Here is a 27,396-nt window from a genome sequence, read left to right as displayed (position 1 = left end):
ATTCATACTCTGCAAGGGTGCACTGCAATTCAACAATGCACCGAACTGGGTTCACACAAGCCTCAGAGCTATTCAAAATTCAGCTATTAAAAATGGTGGAGACAAAATCCTGGGCAAAGCTAAACTTCTGGCCAGAGACATTGGGATGACACAGTGAAGTAAGATGTACAAAAAGAAAGATTAATCCACATGACAGTCTGCTACAGCCTCCTGAATGCAAAGCCAAAGAAATTCAATGCAACGGTTTTTAAAACAGCCCCTGTCATATTAATGCACAGCCAAATGTTTACCCCCTTTTTATACTTTGTATCTGTGTGTACTTGGAAGTAGTTAAATAGGAACCTATCTGATTAATTAGGATTAGAGAGTCCAGCGGAGGGCAACGAAAATGATTAGGGGGCTGGGACACATGACTTACGAGGAGAGGCTGAGGGAACTGGGGTTATTTAGTCTGCAGAAGAGAAGAGTGAGGGGGGATTTGATAGCAGCCTTCAACTACCCGAAAGGGGGTTCCAAAGAGGATGGAGCTTGGCTGTTCTCAGTGGTGGCAGATGACAGAACATGGAGCAATGATCTCAAGTTGCAGTGGGGGAGGTCTAGGTTGGATATTAGGAAAAACTATTTCACTAGGAGGGTGGTGAAGTACTGGAATGGGTTACCTAGGGAGGTGGTGGAGTCTCCTTCCTTAGAGGTTTTTAAGGCCCGGCTTGACAAAGCCCTGGCTGGGATGATTTAGTGGGTGTTGGTCCTGCTTGGAGCAGGGGGTTGGACAAGATGACCTCCTAAGGTCTCTTCCAACCCTAATCTTTTATGAGTCTATGATTTGCTTGCAATGCTTTTTTGGCTGAGAAAAAAAAATTGATTTCTTACCTAATGTAACCGGAATTCTCCAAATACAGTGCCTCCAAAAATGCACCATTTGGGGATCATAGGCTAGTGCCAAGTAGACCCAGATGGGTGACAAGCATTTCAAACAGTAATGTGCCCACATGCCTTGGTGAGAGTACACCACAATGCTGAGGTCACATTGATAAGCATGTTGGTCAAGGGAGCCATGCTGGCTCGAACCCATCTGATATTTTGTGGTAGCACTTCCTGATTTTCAATGGGACTTTGGATCTGAAGCGACCACAGTGCTTTTACAAATTTTATCCCCAGTTTAAAAAAGACACAACAGAATAGGCAGATGAGACTTAGAGGTGGAGAGGGGAAAGAAGCAGTAACAATAATGATAGGGTGCTTCAGCACAGAATAAACTCCCTTGCCATTGTTCTCTTGTACAGAATAAAATTTCTGAAGGAAGGTTGGGAGAGGAGGAAGGCAGTGTGGCTCTACAGAAATAACCTGGTTTTATTCATCATAACTATAACCCCAGAGGTCTCTGGTTCTGAAGACTAGAAACCAGTAAACCTTTCTTCTGAAAGAGCAAGGCTAAAAAATAAATCTAACAAAAACAAACCAAGAGAGGAAAAAACCCACCACAGATATCAAAAGTCTGAAACCACCTTTAACAACAATATCGGATGGGAATGACGAATCATCTTTCCTGTCTATAGGAAAATAAGGAATTAGAGCCTGAAGCTCACATGCCCACCTTGCTCAAGTGATCGTGAAAACATATTCCTCTTTCTAGGAGAGTAAGTGGAAAGAATTCCAGGAGCAGCTGAAAGGAAGGAACAACACATTTACGGAGGACTTTGTTAAGATACCAGTGCCTTGCACTGAAGAGGCAACTGGAAGGTAAACTTGGTTTCACAAGGGGGATGAGTGAGTAGTTATTTTCCCTCCACAGGCAGAATCAAAGCAGAGGTGAGCTTTCAAAGATGCCCTTCATAAAACCACATTTAATAAGAGAGCAGAACAACTGGAGCCATGCAGGAAATGGAGAGAGACAGCGCAGGGACTCAGTCAATTTGATGAGAAGGCTCAAAGAGAGGAGGAAAGGGAGCAAGGGGTTTGAAGAGCCAGCATTGCTGTTTCCTTTGACTGGACCCTGTTAATACAAAGAGTCATTTTAAAGAGCTGCTAAACTACTGGGAATTTTTTAAAAAGATTCTGTTAAGCACAATTCTGTCTGCATTTCAGATTTCCTGATTCTCTTCTCATACATGTCAAAGTAACCAGCACTACAGAAAAAGCTATGCTAAATGGATTCTATAGTAATAAGGATATTGGCATGGAAACATGATCTTTGCTCCTCAGAGTTTGTCTATTCCTGCTTCTTACATAATTACAGACGTCTGTTCATGGGAGCACAACTGACTGCAGGAGAATTGATTGGGCCTGATTCTCCTCATGTTTAGTTCAGTGGAATTACTCCTGGGTTTCCATGGGCACCATTTATTATTAATTATTATTAATAATAATTGTATTATAGTAGTGGCCCAGAGGCCCCAATCAGGATAGCATCAAACTGTTCTAGTGCTGTTTAAACACACAGGCAGATTAGGGTTACCACTACCAGGCATCCAGTTTTTTTACTGGAATGTCCAGTCGCAAAGGAACCCTGGCAGCTCTGGTCAGCACCACTGACAGGGCCGTTAGAAGTCTGGTCAGTGGCACAGCGGGGCTAAGGCAGGCTTCCTGCCTGCCTTGGCTCCGCGCGGCTCCTGGAAGTGGCCAGTATGTCTGTCTCCTAGGCGCAGGTGCAGCCAGGGGGGCTCCGCGCACTGCCCCAGCCCTGAGCAGCGGCTCCACAGCTCCCATTGGCCAGGAACCATGGCCAATGGAAGCTCTGGGGGCAGCGCCTGCAGCGAGGGCAGGGCATATAGTCCCCTGGCCCCTGTGCCTAGGAGCCAGAGGGACATGCTGGCTGCTTCCTGGGAGTCGCCTGAGGTAAGCGCCGCCCGGAGTCCGCACCCAAACCCTCTGCCCCAGCCCTGAGCCACCTCCCGCACCCCAAACCCCTGCCTCAGGTCAGAACCCCCTCCTGATATCTGCTGGGAGAGCAATACAGCGGTGCATAGACAATCCAGGAAGTTTTTGGAAAGCGTAGGGGACAATTTCCTGGCGCAAGTGCTAGAGGAGCCAACTAGGGGGGGTGCTTTTCTTGACCTGCTGCTCACAAACCGGGTAGAATTAGTGGGGGAAGCAAAAGTGGATGGGAATCTGGGAGGCAGTGACCATGAGTTGGTTGAGTTCAGGATCCTGACGCAGGGAAGAAAGGTAAGCAGCAGGATACGGACCCTGGACTTCAGGAAAGCAGACTTCGACTCCCTCAGGGAACGGATGGCCAGGATCCCCTGGGGGACTAACTTGAAGGGGAAAGGAGTCCAGGAGAGCTGGCTGTATTTCAAGGAATCCCTGTTGAGGTTACAGGGACAAACCATCCCGATGAGTCGGAAGAATAGTAAATATGGCAGGCGACCAACTTGGCTTAATGGTGAAATCCTAGCGGATCTTAAACACAAAAAAGAAGCTTACAAGAAGTGGAAGGTTGGACATATGACCAGGGAAGAGTATAAAAATATTGCTCGGGCATGTAGGAATGTTATCAGGAGGGCCAAATCGCACCTGGAGCTGCAGCTAGCCAGAGATGTCAAGAGTAACAAGAAGGGTTTCTTCAGGTATGTTGGCAACAAGAAGAAAGCCAAGGAATGTGTGGGCCCCTTACTGAATGAGGGAGGCAACCTAGTGACAGAGGATGTGGAAAAAGCTAATGTACTCAATGCTTTTTTTGCCTCTGTTTTCACTAACAAGGTCAGCTCCCAGACTGCTGCGCTGGGCATCACAAAATGCGGAAGAGATGGCCAGCCCTCTGTGGAGATAGAGGCGGTTAGGGACTATTTAGAAAAGCTGGACGTGCACAAGTCCATGGGGCCGGACGAGTTGCATCCGAGAGTGCTGAAGGAATTGGCGGCTGTGATTGCAGAGCCACTGGCCATTATCTTTGAAAACTCGTGGCGAACCGGGGAAGTCCCGGATGACTGGAAAAAGGCTAATGTAGTGCCAATCTTTAAAAAAGGGAAGAAGGAAGATCCTGGGAACTACAGGCCAGTCAGCCTCACCTCAGTCCCTGGAAAAATCATGGAGCAGGTCCTCAAAGAATCAATCCTGAAGCACTTGCATGAGAGGAAAGTGATCAGGAACAGCCAGCATGGATTCACCAAGGGAAGGTCATGCCTGACTAATCTAATCGCCTTTTATGATGAGATTACTGGTTCTGTGGATGAAGGGAAAGCAGTGGATGTATTGTTTCTTGACTTTAGCAAAGCTTTTGACACGGTCTCCGATAGTATTCTTGTCAGCAAGTTAAGGAAGTATGGGCTGGATGAATGCACTATAAGGTGGGTAGAAAGCTGGCTAAATTGTCGGGCTCAACGGGTAGTGATCAATGGCTCCATGTCTAGTTGGCAGCCGGTATCAAGTGGAGTGCCCCAAGGGTCGGTCCTGGGGCCGGTTTTATTCAATATCTTCATAAATGATCTGGAGGATGGTGTGGATTGCACTCTCAGCAAATTTGCGGATGATACTAAACTGGGAGGAGTGGTAGATACGCTGGAGGGGAGGGATAGGATACAGAAGGACCTAGACCAATTGGAAGATTGGGCCAAAAGGAATCTGATGAGGTTCAATAAGGATAAGTGCAGGGTCCTGCACTTAGGACGGAAGAACCCAATGCACAGCTACAGACTAGGGACCGAATGGCTAGGCAGCAGTTCTGCAGAAAAGGACCTAGGGGTGACAGTGGACGAGAAGCTGGATATGAGTCAGCAGTGTGCCCTTGTTGCCAAGAAGGCCAATGGCATTTTGGGATGTATAAGTAGGGGCATAGCGAGCAGATCGAGGGACGTGATCGTTCCCCTCTATTCGACATTGGTGAGGCCTCATCTGGAGTACTGTGTCCAGTTTTGGGCCCCACACTTCAAGAAGGATGTGGATAAATTGGAGAGAGTCCAGCGAAGGGCAACAAAAATGATTAGGGGACTGGAACACATGAGTTATGAGGAGAGGCTGAGGGAGCTGGGATTGTTTAGCCTGCAGAAGAGAAGAATGAGGGGGGATTTGATAGCTGCTTTCAACTACCTGAAAGGGGGTTCCAAAGAGGATGGCTCTAGACTGTTCTCAATGGTAGCAGATGACAGAACGAGGAGTAATGGTCTCAAGTTGCAGTGGGGGAGGTTTAGATTGGATATTAGGAAAAACTTTTTCACTAAGAGGGTGGTGAAACACTGGAATGCGTTACCTAGGGAGGTGGTAGAATCTCCTTCCTTAGAGGTTTTTAAGGTCAGGCTTGACAAAGCCCTGGCTGGGATGATTTAACTGGGAATTGGTCCTGCTTTGAGCAGGGGGTTGGACTAGATGACCTTCTGGGGTCCCTTCCAACCCTGATATTCTATGATTCTATGATTCTATGATTCCTGCACCCTATCTCCCTCCCAGAGCCCACACCCCTCAACCCAACTCCCTGCCCCAGCCCTGAAACCCCTCCTGCACTCCAAATCCCTCGGCCCCAGCCCAGAGCCCCCTTCTGCACCCCAAACCCCCCATCCCCAGCCAGAGCCCTCACCTTCTCCTGCACCCTAATCCCTAGCCCCAGCCTGGAGCCCTCTCCTGCACCATGAACCCCTCATTTCTGACTCCACCCCTGATTCTGCACCCCCAGCTGGAGCCCTCACCACTCCTACACCCCGACCCCCAGCCCCAGCCCGGTAAAAGTGAGTGAAGGTGGGGGAGAGCAGCGACAGAGGGAGGGGGGATGGAGTGAGTGGGTGTGGGGCCTCGGGAAAGGGCGGGGGCTTGGGGAAGGGGGCAGGGCAGGAGTGTTTGGTTTTGTGTGATTAGAAAGTTGGCAGCCCTAAGGCAGATATGGTTCCTGGCCTGACAAGCTCAAAATCTAATCTGAAATTAGATGCAACCAAAGAGTGTGACAAATGGAAGGGAGAATTATCATAATGAAGATAAGATAACCTAACAGTTATACAGGATAGCTACTGTACAGCTTGATGGTTCTAAGTCATAGAATCATAGAATATCAGGGTTGGAAGAGACCTTAGGGGGTCATCTCGTCCAACCCCCTGCTCCAAGCAGGACCAACACCCACTAAATCATCCCAGCAAGGGCTTTGTCAAGCCAGGCCTTAAAAACCTCTAAGGAAGGAGACTCCACCACCTCCCTAGGTAATCCATTCCAGTGCTTCACCACCCTCCTAGTGAAATAGTTTTCCCTAATATCCAACCTAGACCTCCCGCACTGCAACTTGAGACCATTGCTCCTTGTTCTGTCATCTGCCACCACTGAGAACAGCCGAGCTCCATCCTCTTTGGAACCCCCTTTCAGGTAGTTGAAGGCTGCTATCAAATCCCCCCTCACTCTTCTCTTCTGCAGACTAAATAACCCCAGTTCCCTCAGCCTCTCCTCGTAAGTCATGTGTCCCAGCCCCCTAATCATTTTTGTTGCCCTCCACTGGACTCTTTCCAATTTTTCCACATCCTTCTTGTAGTGTGGGGCCCAAAACTGGACACAGTACTCCAGATGAGGTCTCACCAGTGTCCAATAGACGGGAAAGATCACGTCCCTCCATCTGCTGGCAATGCCCCTACTTATACATCCCAAAATGCCATTGGTCTTCTTGGCAACAAGGGCACACTGTTGACTCATATCCAGATTCTTGTCCACTGTAACCTCTAAGTCCTTTTCTGCAGAACTGCTGCTGAGCCATTCGGTCCCTAGTCCGTAGCGGTGCATTGGATTCTTCCATCCTAAGTGCAGGACTCTGCAATTGTCCTTGTTGAACCTCATCAGATTTCTTTTGGCCCAATCCTCCAATTTATCTAGGTCCCTCTGTATCCTATCCCTACCCTCCAGCGTATCTACCTCTCCTCCCAGTTCAATGTCATCTGCAAACTTGCTGAGGGTGCAATCCACCCCATCCTCCAGATCATTTATGAAGATATTGAACAAAACCGGCCCCAGGACCGACCCTTGGGGCACTCCACTTGATACCGGCTGCCAACTAGACATGGAGCCATTGATCACGACCCGTTGAGCCCGACAATCTAGCCAGCTTTCTATCCACATTATAGTCCATTCATCCAGCCCATATTTCTTCAACTTGCTGGCAAGAATACTGTGGGAGACAGTGTCAAAAGCTTTGCTAAAGTCAAGGAACAACACGTCCACCGCTTTCCCCTCATCCACAGAACCAGTTATCTCGTCATAGAAGGCAATTAGATTAGTCAGGCATGACTTGCCCGTGGTGAATCCATGCCGACTGTTCCTGATCATTTTCCTCTCCTCTAAGTGCTTCAGAATTAATTCCTTGAGGATCTGCTCCATGATTTTTCCCAGGACTGAGGTGAGGCTGACTGGCCTGTAGTTCCCAGGATCCTCCTTCTTCCCTTTTTTAAAGATGGGCACTACATTAGCCTTTTTCCAGTTGTCCGGGACTTCCCCCGATCGCCATGAGTTTTCAAAGATAATGGCCAATAGCTCTGCAATCACATCCGCCAACTCCTTTAGCGCTCTCGGATGCATCGCATCCGGCCCCATGGACTTGTGCACATCCAGCTTTTCTAAATAGTCCCTGAAATCATCTGAAATCTTTTAAAATACATACATATATAAAATGAGAGGTTTCAGAGTGGTAGCCGTGGTAGTCTGTATCAGCAGACTAGCAGGTAGTGAGTAACAGGAGAGGGAAAAATTAGCATTGGGAAATAGTTTTTACTTTGTGTAATGACCCATCCACTCTGTCTTTATTCAAGCCTAATTTAATGGTGTCCAGTTTGCAAATTAATTCCAATTCTGCAGTTTTTCGTTGGAGTCTGTTCTTGAAGTTTTTTGTTGGAGAATTGTGACTTTTAGGTCTGAAATTGAGTGACCAGGGTGGTTGACGTGTTCGCCGACTGGTTTTTGCATGTTATAATTCTTGATGTCTGATTTGTGTCCGTTTATTCTTTTGCGTAGGGATTGTCCAATTTGGCCAATGTACAGGCCAGAGGGGCATTGCTGGCACATGATGGCATATATCACGTTGGTAGATGTGCAGGTGAACGAGCCTCTTATGGTGTGGCTGATGTGATTAGGTCCTATGATGGTGTCCCTTGAATAGATGTGTGGACAGAGTTAGCATCAGGCTTTGTTGCAAGGATAGATTCCTGGGTTAGTGGTTCTGTTGTGTGGTTGCTGGTGAGTATTTGCTTCAGGTTGGGGGGCTGTCTGTAAGAGAGAGGACTGGCCTGTCTCCCAAGATCTGTGAGAGTGAGGGATCGTCCTTCAGGGTAGGTTGTAGATCCTTGATGTTGCGCTGGAGAGGTTTTAGTTGGGGGCTGAAAGTGACGGCTAGTGGCATTTCCCCATGCTAATTTTTTCCCCTACTGTTACTCACACCTTCTTGTCAACGGTTTGCAATGGGCCATCCTGATTATCACTACAAACGGTTTTTTTTCTCCTGCTGATAATAGCCCACCTTAATTAGTCGGTCTTGTTACAGTTGGTATGGCAACACCCATTTTTTCATATTCTCTGTGTATATATATCTTCCTACTGTACTTTCCACTGCATGCATCCGATGAAGTGGGTTTTAGCCCATGAAAGCTTATGCCCAAATAAATTTGTTAGTCTCTAAGGTGCCACAAGTACTCCTCGGTTTTATATAAAATGAGCTATATTTGGCTGCCACACTAGCTATCATTGTTTTCTGTAGAAATCATAGCAGAAGTGGGCCTTGAGGAGTTGAAGGTAGAGGCCTAACAAATGAATTCAGGAAGGATATTCCCTGTAGAAGGAGCAGTGTGAAGAAACCGTGGAGATGTTTGTGTGAGAAGCAGACAAATAGTCGCTGCAGGCTGGTGAGTGAGAAAAGATTTCGGATGCATCAGCAGGAGCAGGTGGACTCACACAAAAATATTTTCATGGAGAGAATATTCATGAAGAGAGATGAAGATCTACAGGCAGGATTGTTTCTAGCCCTGATTCAGGAAAGTTTTAAGTAAGTGCTTCTAAATAGAAACTTAATTCCCTTTAACGCCAATGGAGCTTAAACACATATTTAATTTGTTTGCTGACCCTGGCCTCTAAGCAAAATGATTTTTTTTTAAGTTTTCCAAAAGACGTCAATGGGTCTTTAACGTCTTTGCACCATTTTCTGATCCCATTGCACCAATGCCAATACTAACTCTGTTCAATTACATCAGTGTAAATCCAGGGGAATTGAGATCAGAACCTAGCTGGTTAGATTTATCTTTCTGAATTTGCATGTGTATGTCGGTACTGTCAACCTGCATTATTTGAAAACTGACAGAAATCAAATATTATTTAGTCATCATATTCATAAAATAGAGGTGATACCATGTAAAATTACTTCTATGGGAGATGAGTGTCTGGAACGTTACTCAGATGGTCACTGACGAGATTGCAATGTGGTTTTGCAGTAGAGCTGCACTAAATCCTCAAATATACTGCACGGCAGAGTTAATGGGGGGCAGGGGGGAGATATAGTCAACTCCTCTCTTCTCCCTCTTGCCTCCCACCAAACATTGGGTCTGGCGGTTACTCTGATCCCTGGAGTTTGATGCATGTTTGATTCACAGACTGCAACATGTCTGCACCAGATGGCCCTGAGTTAATGAACACAAACTCATCACTTTTACTCACCAGGGAAATGTGCAGCTCAATCTGATTTGTACTCGACAACTAAAAATATTTCAGTATTTTTTGTGAGCATTTTAGTTACAAAATGGCACTTGAGGAAAGCATTAAAAGAACACAGTCTACCTGATAAATGTACTTCAACAAATTAAGAACAGTGCCTCAGAGCCTTTCCCACCTCTTCTCAGAGCTAAAGTTAACACCTTATCAAACCTTAAATTACGAAGCCAGTGTATAACCAGAACTACAAAACCTGGGGCCTGCTAATGCTTCCACTGAGCAAGTGGCAGAACTTCCACTGACTTCAGTGGAAGCAGGATCGGGCTTCTAGTTAGTTATTATTACAGTGGGAAGATTCCGGAAAACTTAACTTTTAAACATGTCTGGGCCAGATCCTCAGCTGTGTACAACAGTGTAAATCCACTGAAATAATTGGCCCTATGCTTATTTATGGCAGCTAAGGATCTGCCCCATATAGGTGTATGTATTTGGTTGAAGCAGCACAAAGGTTTAATTATGGGAGGATGAACAACCGAATTTTACTAAACCACAATGTATGGAATTTTATTCTCCAGGAATAAACCAGAAGTATTAGCTAAAACTAAAATCACCAAATCACAACCCAAAAGGGACTTAATTGCTCGGCAAAACAGCTCCTTGGAGGCAGAGAGGACAACAGATCTGGGAAGAGGATTCTGAAAATACAGCATGACCCATGTCCTCAGAATTTAGTGAAAGCTTGATTTCACTGTTGTCAGAATGTTGCTTGGGTGGGCTTTAAAAAAAAACAACAAACCCACACTAAAACCAAATGTAATACTGGCCTTTGCATGCAACTTCCTGATTACTCAAAAAGACTACCCATGCTTGAGTGTGATACACAGTACACCCTCATGAGACTCAGCTCTAAAGCAGCTGTACACAGTTAGCTGGAACCATACAAGACAGATCACATATTAGGGTAAATGCTCAATACGACTAGATGCTCCGTTCATGGTATGGTTCATATAAATTTTTGCTGTTGCTTCTCAATTATTGAAATGAAGTTTCTACCCAGGGTTCCAAGATCACAGTGAAGAAAACAGGTCAAAAACACCACAAAAGGAAGTAGCACAGCTAAATATGACTTTACATCAGACTTAGAGAGGTGGCACCAGCAAAGGCAGGTCATATAAGAATTAAGTCCCAGATGCCACTGACATAGTAGATGAATCAGGGCTGGGCATCTGGGTCTTGCTGCTGCCAAAGTCGCACCAGCAATTGGCACCTCCCAAACCAATATACTGTAGGCAGAACACATTTTACATTACTTCTATCAGCCAGACACAGTGCCAGAAGAGTATTTTTATAAAATGACTTACCTTCCATACTAATATTCCCAAACAAAGTATGTGCAGAAAACATACTGCTTAACTTCATTTCTATAACGGTCCATTTACCTTTGGAATTATGCTGCTAGTGTTGATCCTGCCAACTATCTCTACACATTGTTAGCATATATATTAGGTATAGGTATTACGGCAAAATATATAAGGCAAATTAATAGGTATTACGGGCACAGAATTAATATGATATATATATGATGTGCTGGAAAGTAACGCTAATGGAATGGTATTATGCTTTTCCCACAAAGCTGTTCACTCATGTCAAGATATACATACATCTCAGTACCCTGCAAAGCTAAGGTCAGCTTTGGCACTGGAAAATACAAAATGTATCAAAAGACAATCTGCCCTGGTACAAGGTTGGTACCTTCACGGGCTGATCATACTTGGAACAAAACAAAAGCTAAGAAAAGGTACATGACTGGTACGAACTGGTGGGTTAGAACTCAGGGACATATAGAAAGCCCTATAACTTGTAAACAGATTTAGTACATACAGAGGTGGTTCTGAATGCATATTTTGAAGCACACTTTCTATGTAAGGTGAACTGGTGCTGAGAGAGTCGCTTCCCAAGAAGATTGGTATGGTATTAACTCTTTCCTTTTGCTATTGTACTACTTTGTCTTTAGACAATAAATTGGCTAAGCTTGGTTATTTGATCTCGAACATTTTTAATATTGAACAGCACGTGTAGTCACTCAATTGGTTCTACTTTTAGCAATAACATGTTTCAGAATTACAATACAGATATTAATTTTCTGTCAAGTGAGTGTTGATATAGAAACTCTAGATACAAAAACCATTGTGTAGAGTGGCCTATTCCAATTAAGAGCTACTATAAAAGCTACAGCAGAACTGTTGAACCCTGATACACCAATGCTGTCCTCTAGATAATGGATGGGGAAAATTAACCTGAGTGAGAAGTGGATTGGAGAACTGCATCTTGCTCCTGCAGGGGACAGGTTCATCTGATCTAACTGCTATATCATCAGTAATTAGTCTCTGTTTCCTAGGCTTTATACAGTCTGCAATTCAATTAGCCAACTTCTTTCTTTTTCCCTGGTTCTTCATTTTGCTGTACATATGCTAAATAAGTCTGAATACACAAAAATATTTTAATAGACGTTTAGTTCAGTTAATAGTCCATGTACAGAATGCAAGAGATCAAACACTGTCGGTTTATTATATTTCTACTACATTGTGAAACATATTTTACATATAGAAAAGGAGTACCTGTGGCACCTTACAGACGAACAAGTACTCCTTTTCTTTTTGTGGATACAGACTAACACGGCTGCTACTCTGAAACCTGTCATATTTTACATATATGTGCTTCGCTTTTTATTAAACAAATACCTGAAAGCCTTGAAGGTTTTATGTTAATTCTCCCAGGCTAGGCAGAGTTGGGAGAGGATCAGTTCTTACACAGGAGACTTCCAAGGAATACTTAGGTGCTGTAGGAAGGGGTGTTGTTGATCAGTAGATGACAAGTTTCCTTAAGACTCAGTAAGACTGGTATATCCCATATACCAGTGGGATACGAGGGGGGAACTATGGTGCTGGTGGTGCAATATTAGATCCCATGGCACTGGACAAATACCTCAGGTAATTGAATTCCCCCAGTAGTTTCAACTGGATATGATATCGGTCTTCACTAAACTATTACGTAATATTACTATGTGCTATCAAACAGCTGTTGGGTTTCACCTCAAAGATGATTGCAGCTCAGTAATGGGTGAAGTGATTCTTAGATATAGTTGTCATACTGTAAAGCATTTAAAATCCTTCAGGATGAAACACACTAACATTTTGTTAATACATACATTATTATTAATCGTGACAGAGACAAGGTAGGTGAGGTAATATCTTTTATTGGGCCAATATGATATTACCTCACCTGCCTTACCTCTCGCATATCCTGTGACCAACATGGCTACAACAACACTACAAACAACTCGTGATTAATCATGTTCATTGCGGTAGTGCCTAATGAACAACCACAAATGGGGACCCATTGTGCTGGATGCTGCACAAATGCAGAGCAGAGGATGGTCCCTGCCCCCAAAGAATGTATGATCTCAATAGCCTAGACAGTCACAGGGTGGGGAACAGGACAGAACATGCAAGCAAAGTGTACAATGTGATGGCAGCAAATGTCATGTTAGTGCCACAATTTTTTTTTTTGGAGGGGGGGATTACTGAGGAGGGGATCAGCTAAATGGAAAGAAAAGGTAGGGGGAGAGGCAGGATGACAGGGCAAGTGTTGAGTGAAGCTGAGATAAAGAGACTATGAGGATGGGGGAGGGGGAGCAAACAGCTAAGCTGCACAGGGCACAGGAAATCCAGGCAAAACTGTAGAAAGTTCTTGGAATGTCTGAAGGTGCCGACTTTGGCTGCTTCCGCAGCTGCTGCTCCTTCCAGCTGGAGTCTCTATCTGCCTGTCTCCTCTTTGCAGTTTTCCCCCAAAACCACTTGGTGGGATTGAGCGTGGGATGGGGTGTGCTCCCCACACTGGCCCTGGGAGAGCTGAATTAGGCCAGATGGGCCCAATCAGCCAATTAAGCTGCAAACAGGGGAGATATGGTTTTAAACCTTTGAACCTCATTGTAAGATTGTATTGTGTTAGCAAGCAGCTTTGCAACACTACCTATGCCATTAACTCACATGGAAATATTTTGGACAGTCTCGATTGCGTCTATCATGCAAGTACTGTATAATATACAGACACTGTAAGGAACATTTGAGAAAGGATGGCCTTTTGGTTAACGCAATAAGACTTAATAAGACTAGTTCTGCCACAGATGTACTGACTCGGACAACTCATTTAGGGCTATATTCACAAAGGGTCTTTGGCACTGACACAAGAGAGTCCTGTTCTCACCTGTTACGGAGCATTACTGTAATACAAATAGGGATACCAAAAAAAAAAAAAAAAAAGAGAGAGAGAGAGAGAGAGAGAGATCTTTTTAAACAACGAATGTTGGAAAAAGTTTTTAATCTTATGACGATACCATGGCTTGTCTTGCTCTCATGACACTGCTGCTTGTTCATTGCTTCACCTCGTATCTGACAGCACACTGAAAGCAAAGCATCATGCTCTAATTCCCATATTCCATCAGACTGCTAATCTAGTTGGAGAAATAGAAACACAATGGCAGTTTGCCATGAGAGACCGGTCAGATAATTTACAATTAAGGAGATGGTGAAAGTGGAACTTGGGGTGGAAATCTGCTTTGTTTAAAGCCGTTAAGGGGAGGCAGGGTCAAAACAGAACTTAAAATGGAAAACTAGCTACAACCTTCACTATGCAGTCATTCCTATTTATACACAGACCTAATATTTGAAAAGCTATAAACAACTGGAGCTCCAATCGAATCATGCCACCAACATGCACTCATTCTAGAAATGTTGGAATTCAGACCCATTTAAGCATATGGTTGGCTGCAGCAGCAGCTATCAGAAGTGTGTTTTAATCTTCAAGCACAAGCTTTCTGATTTGCAAACAATTCCAAACCCACATCGCTTGTAACCGAGTATAAACAATACATATGCTACGGATTTGATCAGGGACACAAGGCCATCTATCACACTAGACAAGACAACAGACTAGGGGAAGTCATACCTTCCTTTCACCTAATGCTCAAAATTGTTATTGTCAAAATAATTGGGGGGAAATGTGCATATTTCTTTAATGCTGGGGATTGGGAAGGAAAATGCTCAGTAACTCAAAGAAAGCTGCTTTTGTTTTACTTCTGCAAAGCTAATAAATAAATCCTTTTAATTGGCTTGAACCTAAAAGGTCTGCTGTCTGTGCAGAAGATATGCCCTAGGCTTACTGCAGTTTTGATAGTGATGGTTAGGAAGGTACTATGGGTTAACTCTTGCCTCTAAGAGCCATTTAGAGCTTGGTTCAATGGAGCTGCGGAGCACCTACAGCTACCGTGGGCCACAACGGGAGCTGAGAGTGGCCAGCACCTCAGAGGAGGCATTCAAGATGCAGCTTAAAGCCCAAACATTGTCAAAACAAAGCAGTTTAGTTTTTAAAAAAGCATCATGCCATTCATCTAATGCCAATGAAAACAGATTTGAATAACTAAAAGTTAGGGGTGGGCTGTGTTCACGTTGGGCAAGACCGCTGTGAGGCATAGCCTTGCTCCCTGGGTGGGCTACCCACATCTTGGGTCACAGCATGGAAGGGCGGAAGGTCATCCATGGAGAGGCTAGTTCCCCTCCCAGGCAGGTGAGCAGGAGTGGTGGCCAGGGGTGAGAAATATGTAAAGCCAAGCTCCATCCCCCTATGCTCTTGCCAACAGAGCCAAGACAATGTGGAGAGGGCAACCAAGAAAGGAACTGGGACCCCTCTATCTAATTTCCTTGCTCTGGGGAACCCCTCTAGTTTACACTGAAATGGCATGGTAGGTGAGCCTCTCAATTTTAGGTTTTATGGTAGCAATGGTGTTTTAGGAAATGAACTCAAAGTGCACCTATCTAAGCCTGCATGGAAATAATATTCCAGCTTTGAATTTTGTTTTTCTCTAGTTTTATGAGGGTGGTTCTGTCTTTTGCAGCTGTGTAATCAGCAAACCAGCAACAACTAATGTAAAACTGACCTACCAATGTGGCAGCAAAAGCATTTGATACAGATTGATTGGTACAGCTGCCCTTTCTCTCTTTACTCACAATCATCCTAAAGTTAAGAAACCAGGAGAACAAATAATATCGTAGTCTGTGCCTGCACTGTTAAAAGTAGACATTCAGTGTTTTCCATGCATAATTTATCCCCCCTGTACTTCCAGTCAAGGTCTCTCTACTTTGCAAGTGTAAAGTGACAGTTCTTGCAGATTTGGGAAATAATCTCTTACGCCTGTTGCCAGCTAGAAGATACCATTTGGCAAGTGTTACCATAGTCCAGAGCATCAGGGTTCAACAAGAATACAATTTTTTGTTTGGTCAAAAGCTTACCTGAATTATAAGGTCATTTTTAAAAATATCATGTTGAAAGCTCTTTCTCTAGAAATATCATATTTTCCTAAACACTTGTCTCGTTTTCCTATGTTCTTCAGCATCTGCTTGTTCCTCAGACCTCTCCTTTGGATCTGTATTCTTTCTCTGGATTTTTTTTTTAACATTCTTTTTATTATTTATTAACTCTAACTTTTTTCTCCAGCCATCTTTCATTGGTAAACTCATGTCATGTCAAATAAACTTAATTTCCCTTTCTAACCAGGTCTTTTCCCACCTGTCTGGGGTCTCTCACTATATCTGGCCAGTTTCTCTCTCTCCCTCTCCACTCCAACCCCCACTTTTCCAGCTACTAAATTCATTCTGCCTATCCCCACCTCAATATCCTGTCTACCTAATTTAGCTCTCTACTTTTAAGTCTTGCATCAGAAGCGCACAGACTAATGCTGTCATAACAAAGAGAGGCAGAGTATGTAGGCCCACTTACATAGTGATTTAGCAGGAAGCAGGGCACCTTGTTGCATACTAATGATGATTTAATAATGTTACCATAACACCCTTGTGATTTTGTTAACAGTATGCAGATTCTGAATAACCATGGAATGCAATTTGTGTACACATGATGAGTTAAGATAATGGGTAAATGTACAACTCCACCAAACAAGTTTGCCATAAACAATATTCCTGACACTAGAGTCTTTTCTCTTTGTTTTATTTAGTTGTTTTCTCAGCTCCCTTTCATACTACTGTCCTTTTATTTCTATGCTTCCATTAAATAACCCTTCCTTTTTGCATGCTTCAGTTATTCCAATTAAAGATATTTTACTACCAGTATATTTAATATTTACATTTTGAGATGCTACGTATGCATCTCTAGATAACTGCTCTATAATTAAAATACACTGTCAAGGTTGGTAGGTTTAAAATTTGGCCTTGTTTTCATATCTGCTTGCAAAGATGCTCAGGCATTTCTCTGTGTTTGTTTTTGTTTCCCCAGAACCAATGGTTTGGGGCCCAATCCTGCAATACTTACTGACGTGAGTAAACCCGTTATGTTCAGTAAGTACTACTTGCTTGAGTAAAGGTTACAGAATTTGCTGTTAATGGTGTTTTTATGTACAATAAACAGCCTAACCCTAATCATGAGTATCCCTGCAATAACATAACAGTAACTAATAAATCCTCCCATAGCAAACCAGTGCCTGCATATGAAAGAATGTGTGTGTGTGGGGGGGGAAATAAACTTTTGTAAGAAAAGAAATTGCTGCTTCAGGTTTCCAAGGGGGAGTATAAAAAATTAGACTTGGGGGGAGGGATAGCTCAGTGGTTTGAGCATTGGCCTAACAAACCCAGGGTTGTGAGTTCAATCCTTGAGGGGGCCATTTAGGGATCGGGGCAAAAATTGGGGATTGGTACTGCTTTGAGCAGGGGGTTGGACTAGATGACCTCCTGAGGTCCCTTCCAACTCTGATATTCTATGACTTAATAAAGATTACCAGAACTAGGGAATAAACATTGACAGCATCTTCCTTTTACCTGGAAACTTGAAATATTGGATTAAGTGTATTGATTTTTCTATTTGCTGCTTTGATGGGGATTTAATTGAAGAGCTCTGTAACACGGCTTCACTGAAGTTTATCCATACAGGATGTTCTGTAGCAGGATTGTGAAAAATCGAAAGGGCTTCTTCTGGTTGGCTGGAAGAGATGGTGACAAGGTATTTTTCACCCATTTTACAATCTAGCTGTTTATAATCATCTCTTGAAAGCTGAAATCTTTTTCAACCCATTTACTGCATGTGGACAGACACTGGTTGGTTGTGGCAAGTAGCTCATAATGAAAGCAAGGCTGCTGGCAATGGATATGATTTTGTGTGTTTCAAACACATCTCGAGAGTCTCATGAGCTCTGAAAACAGATCTAAAAAATGCATCCGATGAAGTGAGCTGTAGCTCATGAAAGCTTATGCTCAAATAAATTTGTTAGTCTCTAAGGTGCCACAAGTCCTCCTTTTCTTTTTGCGAATACAGACTAACACAGCTGCTACTCTGAAACCTGTCATTATGCAAGGCACTGAATTTAGCCGTATGGAGTGGAAATCTATCAACTTCACGAAAAAACTCATACAGATACAGACAGACATCATCTTCCTTTCCAAATGCAAACTGATGGACATCATACCAAAAGGACTGAAGGTAAAGGAATGCATCCGATGAAGTGAGCTGTAGCTCACAAAAGCTTATGCTCAAATAAATTTGTTAGTCTCTAAGGTGCCACAAGTACTCCTTTTCCCTTTTAGATCTAAAAAAGGAGATAACACTATGGGCCTCCGAACCAGAATGACTGCTTCCCCTTAACTCTCTTCGTTAGCTTAATTTTAACTTCTTTGATATCTTGCAATATTTCCAGCCTTTAGGAAATCTTAAGAGCCTGAGTTCCAGCTCCTTTAGTATGCTTTATTGTTTCTAAATCACAGAAGGGAGAGGTAAAAAGGATGAGAAGAGATGGAGCAGAGAAATTGGGTAGTACAGCTTAGAGTCCTGGGGATATCTTTCCATCTGCCAATGGATAAGAGTGGAACGTCCTGCACTCAGGGCTGTATTTCCAACTAGGCACAATAGGTACATGCCTAGGGGCACCTGTGTTCTAGGGGCACCTTACCTCTCTAAAACTGTGTGCAACACGAAGGTCACCTATAGGTAGTGCTGAAGATGCTGTGCCTAGGGGTCCATAAGGTATAAATCTGGCCCTGCCTACACTACCCTTTGCCCTAGTTCTGATTTTAAATACCACTAAGGAGCTTTAACAGTGTCCCTGAATTAATTTGCCAATAGTCTTGTATTAATTTGCCAGTTGCCCTGTATTAACTTTTTGCTGTCAAAGATGATCCCTGTATCTGGCAGTGGTCAAGAATGTGGGGTTCCCCCCCACTCCATCTGCACGTGTCAAGAACCTTCCAACCTTTCTTTTCAGATGCAGACCTAATCACAATTCTGGAAGTCTTTATCACCTTGGGATTGAATTAGTGCAATGTGCTCTGTTTGGGATTATACAAGACAATTCAGAAACTTCAGCTAGGGTAGACTGTACCTGCCCATTTAGAAAATGGTACATCAACATATCTGTGCTGTATTGTCTGCACTGGCTTCCTACTGATTTTATGCAAAATTTAGAAGTCCCATTTTGATCTATAAAACCTTAAATGGAATGGGTGATGGCTACCTGAGAAACCACATCTCTTTTGATGTAGTATGGCAGCAGATGATCATGTAATCAGCTGCAGAGCTGACCTAAAAGCCTCTCAGTTTAAATGAGAGGAGACTAGTGCTAATATGTTTTGAGGAAAGGATCCTTGATTCTCATCTCATCAGACCTTCTCTTGGTCTGACAACATCCAGATTTGTTGGCTGACAGGACAAGGGCCTGTTTTCACAAGGTCTCTCTTAATTTCCAATGCAGCAAACTTTTCAAGACATGTTTAACTTTAAGCACAGGGTAATCCAATTTATTTCAATTGGTGGATATTTTATCTACAAATGTTTGCATGTATTTTTCTAAAAGATATACAACTTCTAGATCTAAATAGGTACTCTAATTTTATTTCCCATTTAATAAAACTATATATGTTGTTTTATTAAATGGGAAATAAAATTAGCAGTGTGTATATATATAAATAAATACATACACACACACACATACACACACGAGACAACAACCTCAGTTAGAGATGCCACCTTTTGAAGTTTGTTCCCCAGGTCAAAGCTGTCTGCATCACAATATCATGATGTAAGGTCTTAAAGTCCACAACATAATATGACATCCTGAAAATGAACTGCATCAAATTGAAAAATTGTAATAGCACAAATGTCATCATACGACAGGATGTTCCGACACGACAACACTTTGCCTGCCAGATATTAATTTTGGGGACAGTAAACACTGGACACGGTTCAGAGGAAATCCCAAAGCCCAGATAAAGTCGTGGGACGGCTGGCAATCCTAGCTTTGTGCTCAAAAAATGTAATATAATTAGGGATGTCAATCAATCACAATTAACTCATGCAATTAAGTGCGATTAAAAATATTAATTGTGATTAATCACACTGTTAAACAACAGAATACCAATTCAAATGTATTAAATATTTTTGGATGTTTTTCCTACATTTTCAAATACATTGATTTCTATTACAACACAGAATACAAAGTGTACAGTGCTCACTTTATATTATTTTTGATTACAAATATTTGCTCTGTAAAAATGATAAAAAAAGAATAGTATTTTTCAATTCACCTCATACAAGTTCTGTACTGCAATCTCTTTATTGTGAAAATTTAACTTACAAATGTAGATTTTTTTCTATTACATAACTGCACTCAAAAACAAAACAATGTAAAACTTTAGAGACTACAAGTCCACTCAGTCCTATCCTACTTCCTGTTCAGCCAATTGCTAAGACAAACAAGTTTGTTTACATTTACGGGAGATACTGCTGACTGCTTCATATTTACAATGGCACCTGAAAGTGAGAACAGGTGTTCGCATGGCACTTTTGTAGCTGGTGTTGCAAGGTATTTATGTGCCAGATATGCTAAACATTCACATGCCCCTTCATGCTCCAGCCACCATTCCAGAGGACATGCTTCCATGCGGATGATGCTTGTTAAAAAAATAATGCGTTAATTAAATTTGTGACTGAACTCCTTGGGGGAGAATTGTATGTCTCCTGTTCTGTTTTACCCACATTCTGCCATATATTTCATGTTATAGCAGTCTGAGATGATGACTCAGCTCATATTCATTTTAAGAACACTTTCACAGCAGATCTGACAAAACGCAAAGAAGGTACCAATGTGAGATTTCTAAGGATAGATACAACACTCGCCCCAAGGTTCAAGAATCTGAAGTGCCTTCCAAAATCTGAGAGGGACGAGGTGTGGAGCATGCTTTCCGATGTCTTAAAAGAGCAACACTCTGATGCAGAAACTACAGAACCCGAACCACCAAAAAAGAAAATCAACCTTCTGCTGGTGGCATCTGACTCAGATGATGAAAATGAACATGCATCGGTCCGCTCTGCTTTGGATAGTTATCGAGCAGAACCTGTCATCAGCATGGACGTATGTCTTCTGGAATGGTGGTTGAAGCACGAAGGGACATATGAATCTTTAGCGCATCTGCACGTAAATATCTTGCGACGCCGGCTACAACAGTGCCATGCAAATGCCTGTTCTCATTTTCAGGTGACATTGTAAACCAGACATGGGCAGGATTATCTCCTGCAAATTGTAACCAAACTTTTTTGTCTCAGTGACTGGCTGAAGTAGGACTGAGTGGACTTGTAGGTTCTAAAGTTTTACATTGTTTTAATTTTGAATGCAATTTTTTGTACATAATTCTACATTTGTAAGTTCAACTTTCATGATAAAGAGATTGCACTGAAGTACTTGTATTAGGTGAAATGAAATATACTATTTCTTTTGTTTTATACAGTGCAAATATTTGTAATCAAAAATAAATATAAAGTGAGCACTGTACACTTTGTATTCTGTGTTGTAATTGAAATCAATATATTTGAAAATGTAGAAAACATGAAAAAATATTTAAATAAATGATATTCTATTATTGTTTAACAGTGTGATTAATCATGCGATTAATCACGATTAATTTTTTTTAATTGCTTGACAGCCCTAAATATAACTAATAGTATTCAAAAATCTGACCATAGTTCCAGCTAGGTCTCCATATCTGACCAGGCTGCATGATGCAGTGGTTACCCACGCTGCTTACTGATCAGATGAAATACAGGATGGTATTTTATGGAAGACTGGTAACTTAGCAGAAAGTATGAACAAGGAGTGTTTCGTGCTTCGTTTCTAATTCTGCTGAACAGTTCCTTGGTCCTTGTTCAGACGCATCCCTAAAATTGGAAATGGGGATTTGTACAACAGACAAAAGAAGAACATTTACTGCTACAGTGTTACGCCCTGATAAGGCAGTCGATAGAGTTGATCCAATTATTCTTTGTGAACAATTTACCCAATAAAATTAGCCCTTTCTTCTGTTCATGAATTATTCATAAACAGATCTTTTTTTTTCCTACAAATGTGTTTTAGCTGCATTTATTCAACAGATAATTTGTGTGAACAAGTTTCAATCTCTGATTTGTTAGCAAACTGGATGGTTGCTATGACTATTTCATATTCCTGCCATATGACTGGTTGCCTAAATCACATGGTATTGTTTCTATTTTCTAATTGGATGACCTAAGTTTTATTTGCAAGAATATTAGCAAATTCTTTTCATGTGCCCAACACCACCAGTCAATGACCTGTGTCTACACTGACTGAAATTTTACTTGTGTTTGATTGGATTTGTTTCTCAGCTTTTGGGGACTCTCTCTCTGTCTCTTATATCCTAAGTGATCCAATGTTGTTAATGTACATGACGTGGATCAAAATGGGAATAGAAATGATAAAAGATGTGAAGCACTGACAGATGTGTCAGTCCATATTTAGTAAAGAGAAGAAAGCCATCAAACAATGTGATTACTGTGCAAAGAGAGATGCATTAAACCTTCTCTCTGTTCTTCATTGCTTCTCATTAATATGATTAGGCTCTTACAGTTCTGTGGTCAGTATAACAGATATTCATAGGTAACTTTAGTTAATGCTGAAGCATTTTTATGGCAACGGTGACAGCCAGTCACCTGCAATTTTCCTGGCTGTCACCTGTATGACTCTAATGATCCTAGCTCTTCACAATTCTATAAACAATCAAATCATTCTCTGGACACAAAATTACAAAATTCACTGTCAATAACGGAAAGACACAAAGTGGATGTAATGTAGGGTCCAAGACATTGTGTGTAGAGGAGCAGACTTATGGGTTTCTTTTTCCACTGAATTTATAAATGCATTGAAAAAGCATACCACAAGATGGATCATGATGACATAACGTACCTTGTGAAGGAGTGTGCTACCCCTTTAAGGGACAGCCTGGCCTGTAATCAGGGAGGCCCTGCCTGCCCTAGGGCTGGCTTATTTAAACAGGAAGCTGAGCAAGACAGAGGAGAATAGAAGCCATGCAAGCTGAAGTAGGTGATGGTTTCTTTCTCAGGCTTCTGAAGACCAGCCTAACCAGGAAAAAAACCCTATGTTTTGTGGATTTTACATCTGGGAACTCCAAGCCTGGGTCCTGAGGCAAGGATCTTTCAAACTGATCCTTATAATTGCTCCTGGCCTGAAACATTATTAAAAGGAGACGTGCTGTTTTGTTAGTGTGTGTGTGGGCTTCTTCTTGCCCAAGGCTGTTAAAGGAAACCTACTGCTGCTCCAGTTGGGGGAAAGTATGGGGCAAACCAGTAGCACCACACCTTTACACACCCCTTCTGAAATAATACAAATGGGGTTAGATAGGTCAAACTTCAAAAGAAAAATACTTGTACTTATCATTTGAGAATCTCAAACCATTTCAAATATTCATTCAGTAAGCTTCACAATACCCTTGCGTAGGTTTTATTAAGAATCTCAACCATTTTACAGATAGGTGAACCAAGGCACAGAGAAGTTATGTGAATTAACTAAGATTACAGTGGAAGAGAAACAGAAGTTTAGGTTCACTTCACTCCTGCCCTAACCACTAGATACAATCCCTCAAGAGTAGAGATATCATTCCAATACCTAGTAGGCTTTGCTGAGATCACAAAACCAATTCACAGTTTGGTACTATTGGGAGTCTATGTTCAAGAAAGCCTAGTTCAAAAGATTTCAAGAAAAATAAGTATGTCATCAGAGAAATCACAGGGTCCCAGAAATGTACAGCTGGAATGGATCTTAAGAGGTCATCTAGTCCATTCCTCTGTACCAAGGCAATCCATCTGCCCACGCTCAGGCAGAATTAAGTATACCTAGAACATCCCTGACATGTGTTTGTTGGACGTTTAAGAACAGGTTAAACAACAGGTTTCCTGTTCTTTAACCTCCCTCCTTAACGGGGCATTGTAATAGGGTATCAGGTTCTAGGATATTATCTAGAGATGCAGAACTCTCCTGCTATCTGACCCTGGTGTCAGTTTCAGGAGCCCCACATAGATCTGTAATTTAAATCACACCTTCAGCAAGACCAGAGAAGTCCTAGTAGTTCTATCCCAGGACGTAAAAGGGATTGAGGCAGAGGGAACTAGAGACAGAGAGGGTTCCTGCAAAAAGCAACTCTAGAGATAGCCCAACACAGGAGCAAAGTCTGCCAAGAAGGTTATGTTTATTATTATTTAACTTAATAAAGGAAACCTCAGGAAAGGGATAATTTTGGACCCACTCCAGCATGTGCATAAATGTGTTAGGAGCATGGTGGGAATGCCACCTGCTTACAGGCATGCATTTTATACTCACAATAAAGAATGATTTTATCAATGTCTTTTCTTTTAGGCTGGAATCCAAGTTACCAAGCTAGGAATTGGGAAGGGTGAGAAAACACTTGGTATGATTTTTATACAATTATATTAAATAGCAGGCACTAATAAACATTTCAAAGCTTTTTAAGGAGAAGACTTTCCCCACACCCCAATGTGCTACCTGGTAATCTTCCTCGTATTTTGTTTCCTGCTGTCAGCATAAAACATGAAGTATTGGCAGGCATACAACAGGCTAGGTGATAAAATTGTAACACTGACATCACAACCCAACCTGCTCCACACAGTCACCGAGAAAGGAATCCAGCATTTTAGGTTTGCAATGCTAGCTATGTTTTGTCTTTGATTTGTTTTTCCTTTCTGTCCATTAACTTCCAACAGGACTTTTTGAGTCAATGGGCAGAATTTTGGAGCTCTTGAGACCCTGTACAATACCATAGTCTCATTTGAAAAAGAGAGAGAAAGCTGGTGGTGTTCATGTTCAATTTTTGTGCCACTAACTAAATCTTAGCATTGGAATATTTTAAATGGGTTATTTTAATTGAGCAAATTAAATTCATGATGGCTTCTTCTGAATAACGACTTAAATGTAAAATACCATTGCTACATGCTAATCTCATGTTTATATTATTGTCTTTATACATTGGCCAATAAACATACTATAGACTGATCAATCCACATTGCCATTGGTAACAACAGAATTCTGCACAAAGGAGAGGGCAGCATGTTGGCCAGCCAACTTGCCAACCAACTGGACCATAAAACTGTGTATTGTACATGCAGCATAGAAAAAAAGTAACAATATTTACAGAGTCTATCTAGAACAGGCACATACTTATCAGGTTAACATAGATCACAATCATGAATTAAAGAAAAACATGCTTTACTATTAATTATTACTGTTAAATATTTGTACTGAGTGTGGAGTCTAGAGCCTGCAATCAGGGAGCAGGGCCACGGTGTGCTAGGCATTCTACAAATATATAATGAAAAGCCAGCCCTGCCCAAAAAGTTTGGAATCTAACCTATGTAAATCTTAAATCTATATGTTTTTGTAACCACACCTCAGAACATTTTGGTCTTTAGCCTTTTCTCACGCCCACACTGACCACAGCCAGTTTATTAGCAGCCCCTATTGTCAAGGGGATTGCAAACACTTTTTTGATCAAGTGCTCAGCTATAACCTCTCTCCTGACTCATCCTCTTCTATGATCAGGGTATAGGTTCCTTTTCTCCAGAGTAGAACAACAGTGATTGCTACCATAAAGGACCTGATAGTACAAAGTATTGAGTGCTCTTAATTTCCAGTGAAGTCAACAAGAGAGGTGGGCATCAATACCTAAAAGCAACTAACAATGAAGTGGATTTGAGACCTCTCAGAATGTGACAGTCCCTCTCGGGACTGGGCCCTAACCAGCTACAAAACAATTCCAGTGAATTTGTTTAAAATAAAAATATTGCAAAATAAAAGCTGCAGAATATAACCATAGCTGGATAAAAACACGATGGAAAACGCAGCTAGCTAGCTCCGAACTCTTAGCTACAAAATACTGACTACATAAGCTGAAAAAAAGTACATTATGACATTATAAAATTTTATGGAAATGCAATGCATTATTTCTCTTAATGGAAGAAAAAAATCAAGCTTTTGGAGAACACAACAAAACAAGTTGGTTTGTTCATCAACAAGAGAAAGACCAAATATATGGCTATCAGTATTCCAAATGCAACCATCAGAGTAACCATCAGAGAGACACTAGAAAAAGTAAGTCATTTTACTTATCTGGGAAGCGTGATCTGCTATCATGGTGACACCATGCTACCTGTCAAGTAATGAATATCAAAAGCAGCAAACAACTTTATAAGCTTGCAAAGATTTGGAATAGTAGCACGAACATCACTGATACAAACATATGAATTTTTAACACTGGCATCATGTCTGTCCTACTCTGCAGAGCACAGTCATGGAAATCCACAACAGCAATTGATAAAAAGATCACAATTGTTTGGAAAGAAGATGATATGAATACGAAGATTTTCAGAGTCCACTGAAGAAAAAGTTTATTACTACATCCAAAATTCTAAGTAGAGCATACCAACGTCACACATCAAACATGGCAAAAAGACAATGCTGAACATATATTAAGGATGCCACCAACACAACTTCCACATGGAGTGATAAAATGGATACCAAAAGAGAAAAACAGGGTGACCTAGACAAACGTTATGTAGAATAATAGAGATAGAAGCCAAATCCCTCAACATGACACTTGGAAGCTTGAACAGACCAGCACAAGATTGAAATAAATGGTGAAAACTGGTGGATGCCCTATGCTCCCAAGAGCATGGAAGGACAAAGACAAAGAAAAGATTTAAAGGGACAGAAGGAAGAGGAAAAACAGGGAATGAACTGGACTCATCCATGCATGCACTGCAAAAAAACAGCCCTCATTTATCTAAACTACATCCAATACAGGGCCCACCGTCACACACCAAGAACCTAGTCTCCAAAAGGAATGCTAAACCATAACCATGTATATGATCGCTGAGACTTTGGTGAAGGAAGGGGACATATAAGCCGCTAGCTATATTAGACACAGGATATGCAAGTGATATTAATCAATGGTGACCACTCCTCTCATATTTTCCAAGCTTATATTAATTTTACCAGGGTGACCTTGACAGGGGTACCAGTCCTGCAAGACTAACTTGCTGAATATGAACTTTTCCAAATAATTCCCAGGCCCTTGGAATATCACCCCATTATGACACTGCTTCAGAAGATTGTGAAATGTTATGCAACATGCAATGCATCACAGCTAGATGTGGAGATGTAAATAGTGATATTGCAATGTAAATGTCAGTGCATATGAGTTTGTCCCAAAGGAGAAACTCAAACCATTTTATTACTCTATTAGTCAAAGAATAACAAATTAATTAACAAGAAAAAGTTCTCGTTATACTTTTTATTTGACTGACTAAAAATAAGATGAGCTAGCTGAGAATCAGGACATTTTCATTTGGAAGTGGAGAAACCAGAACGAGGAA

At 41.9% G+C, this 27,396-nt stretch overlaps 1 protein-coding gene across 3 annotated transcripts in view; it reads right to left on the bottom strand.

Annotated features, from left to right (window-relative positions):
- Positions 1-27,396, bottom strand: part of MSRA (methionine sulfoxide reductase A) — a 452,006-nt gene that overhangs the window by 93,715 nt on the left and 330,895 nt on the right. The window lies entirely within an intron of this gene.

This window comes from Lepidochelys olivacea (assembly GCF_965140295.1).
Source record: "Lepidochelys olivacea isolate rLepOli2 genome assembly, chromosome: 3".
Taxonomy (NCBI): domain Eukaryota; kingdom Metazoa; phylum Chordata; order Testudines; family Cheloniidae; genus Lepidochelys; species Lepidochelys olivacea.
The sequence above is the reverse complement of the archived record's forward strand: the minus strand, read 5'-3'. Positions and strand labels throughout refer to the sequence as shown.